This window comes from Scardinius erythrophthalmus (assembly GCF_964197995.2).
Source record: "Scardinius erythrophthalmus genome assembly, chromosome: 8".
Lineage (NCBI taxonomy): Eukaryota > Metazoa > Chordata > Actinopteri > Cypriniformes > Leuciscidae > Scardinius > Scardinius erythrophthalmus.
In genome coordinates, this window is record NC_138228.1 from 5,683,401 (window position 1) to 5,687,190 (window position 3,790).

The following is a 3,790-nucleotide window of genomic DNA, read 5'->3' on the forward strand; positions in this document are numbered from 1 at the left end:
AATGTGCCCCAATGTGAAAGCGCATAGAAATTCTACTTAAAAATTCACGGAAAAGTCATGGATATTTCTTTGTTCAGTGCTGAGTAGGCCTATATTTTTCAAGTTATTTTCAATCTTGATTATGTGAATACATTTTCTGTTAAAATCCTTTTCCGGTCATCAAAAATGACTGGAAACGTCATGGGAAATTAATCCGTCAGACACTGTTTTAAAATAAAAATGGAAAACTTTTTATGCATTTTGGCTGTTTAGGCCTACACGAAAATAACTGCCAGAAAACGCAAACTTTTGAAAACTGGTTTCAAAGTACACGTTTTTAAAAACAATAGGCCTACTGCTTTCGTCTCCATGTAAACTACAAAAATGTGGATTTGTGAAAATGCATATACGTGTTCAGACCAGTGTTTCTTTACAAAGTGACGTCGCCAACTACTGGCCTGACAGCAGAATACAGCGCTTTCAGTCGTTTTAGCGGATCCGTGCGCATTGGGATCATTTTGGTCTTGTTTAGGCACTGTCAGTGAAATGTGACCCAATTCCGATTTTTTTCTCACAAGTGATACAGACCGGATGTGTATGACAGTGTAATCTGGAAAAAAACGCATGCATTCAGATATTTCGAGATCGGTTTCAGGCCTCTGGCCTCGTTTACACTGCAGGTCTTGATGCCCAATTCTGATTGGTTGCCTATATCCGATTTTTTTTTTTTGACCGTCCGTTTACACGTTCTTTCAATTGTAACCCATATCTGATTCATGTGTTTACACTTGCCATACTATCTGAAACATCACGCATGTTTAAAGGGTTAAATTCTCTTGCACAGAGACAAATGCTAAATATGATTGAGCTCTGCAATCTATGCGAAGTTCGCCAAACATCACCATGATTATGAGGCGGAGGAGGACGAAACGTGCTTTCTTTAAATGCAAATGTTTTTTGAGTATTTCATTTGTGAAGGTAAAGCATGTAGGCTGCTCACTATAGGCTACTCCTAATTACAAGAAGAAGAAAAAAAATGCTCTTAAACTGTGTGTGTGACAGGCTGTGGAATGGGGTTTGGTCGAGGAAAAATTTTCAGTCAAAAGATTTTTGTTGCTTTAACTCCTATCGGCTGATAACGATCAGTGCCAGATCAATCGCACCCTTACTTTCAGCATTCTTGCCCTTTTGGCCTGCCTTTCTTTTTCAGCTGTCATGAGCAGCTAAAACGAATGTCTATGTGCTATTCTAAACAATTTGCTAAATTATGACCTCCTTTGTTTGCATATAGCCTATTAATAAATGAGTCTATTTGCACACACAATCTTAGGCATAAAATAGGCCTGTTATCTTTTTGCATTTATTTATGATGTTATAGTGCTATTCAAATGTCATTTAGTTCAACTATTTAGCTTAACAGGGTCAGTATGTGTAACCCTAATAAAAAAAAATGAAATAACAAATTTCAAAATAAAATGTTTTATTTATTTATTTATTTATTATTATTATTTTGCATTAAAGACTAAATCGAGTCTATCAAATAAAAATTCAATAAAATAAGGTTAGGTGAAGTGTCCTGTTAATTTAATCAGCAGTAGGCTAGCCTAATCATTGCCGCCTGTGCAAATCTCAGGACTGGTGGGACTCGGGAGCGTATTGTGGCGGGCTTTAACGAGGGGCAGACAGTGGGTCCGAAATTTTAGGATGAGCAAGCCAACCTTTGATATGTTGAGTCAACGTTTGTCCACATTCCTCTCCTACGACGACACTAAGTTTCGTCGAGCCATCCGTCCTTTCACGAGTTCACACTTAGGCTACATATAATTTTGAAGGGGTAAAGTTTAATGCGTGTTTGGCGTGCTGTCCGGAGGGAGGGCTCCGAGCTCGGCCCGAACCCAGAGTACTCCCCCCGTATGTAAGTGTTTTAGGACTAGAGGCGTGGAGAAGGGGTGGTGGAGGGATGCTGCAAAAACTGTCAATGAAATGAGGTGAGACTGCTGAGTATATATACCTCTTACCATTGATTGCTGAGTGCTCTCCACTTGTGTTAATTATCTGAACGTGCTCCTCCCGAACCTTGTTAATAAAACGTCATTTTGCAGAAGCGCGCCGGGGTTTCTCGTCATTAAACCGCGGAGACGCTGCCTAATGCCACACGATCTCACGGGAAAACGTACAAATTCGTACAAATTAGCCAACTTTTTATCATTCGTACGAATTCATACGAATTGGTCGTGAGATAGTGTTGCGGTCTGCCTGTTTATTACAGTCGCATTGGCATATCCGATTTATATCCGATTTATTTCCACATATGAATGAGGCCTGAAACCGATCTCGAAATATCCGAATGCGTGCGTTTTTTTCCTGTTTAGGCCTACACTGTCATAGAACACACCCGATCTGTATCACATATGAGCAAAACATCGTAACTGGGTCACATTTCACTGACAGTGTAGGCCATTCATATGTGGTAATAATTTGGATATGTGCCAATGCGAAAATTTCGGACCCACTGCTCCTCGTTAAAGCCCGCCACAGAGTCCCATCAGTCCTGAGATTTGCAATGATTACTGCTGATTAAATAAACAGGACACTTCGCATAACCTTATTTTATTGATTTTTTATTTTATTTGATAGACTCGATTTAGTATTTAATGCAAAATAATAATAATAATAATAAATTAATTAATAAATAAAACATTTTATTTTGAAATTATTTATTTGTTATTTCATTATTTTGATTAAATGCAAAAAGATAATAGGCCTATTTTATGCTTAAGAATGTGTGTGCAAATAATCTATTAATATAGCCTATGCGAACAAAGGAGGTCATAATTTAGATAAGCACAGCAACACAATCATAAGAAATTAATTTTGCGCTTATGACAGCTGAAAAAGAAAGGCAGGCCAAAAGGGCAAGAATGCTGAAAGTAAGGGTGCGATTGATCTGGCACTGATCGTTATCAGCCGATAGGAGTTAAAGCAAAAAAAAAATCTTTTGACTGAAAAATTTTCCTCGACTAAACCCCATTCCACAGCCTGTCACACACCCAGTTTAAGAGCAGTTTAGTGAGTACATGGTTTACCTTCACAAATGAAATACTCAAAAAACATTTGCATTTAAAGAAAGCACTTTTCGTCCTCCTCCGCCCCATAATCATGGTGATGTTTGGCGAACTTCGCATATTGCAGAGCTCAATCATATTTAGCATTTGTCCATCTGTGCAAGAGAATTTAACCCTTTAAACATGATTAACATGATTAACATATAAACATGTTTCACTGTAAAAAAATTCTTACCCTCCCAAATCAAAAATTTCAAGTGACCGATAACATCTAAATTTTTCAATTGTCCCAAGTGAAATTCTGTAAATTTAATTTTATAATTTACAGAATTTCACTTGGGCCAATTGAAAAATTTTGATGTTATCGGTCACTTGAAATTTTTGATTTGGGAGGGTTAGAAATTTTTTACAGTGTTCAGATAGTATGGCAAGTGTAAACATGAATCAGATATGGGTTATAATTGAAAGAACGGACTGTAAAAATAAATAAAAAAAATCGGATATAGGCAACGAATCAGAATTGGGCATCAAGACCTGCAGTGTAAACGAGGCCTTTGACAAAGTTGTGGCCCATATGCAAAACTTTTCCGTCTAAGTAGCCTACATCATTGTTTTGTAAACGTAAGGCCTACCCTTAGAGATGTTGTTTGCTATCTGACACGAGTACATTTCACAAATCCTGTCAAGAACATGTCTGGATCATATTTTACCCCAAAGTAAAAAGACAAATACAAAATTTTATTTTA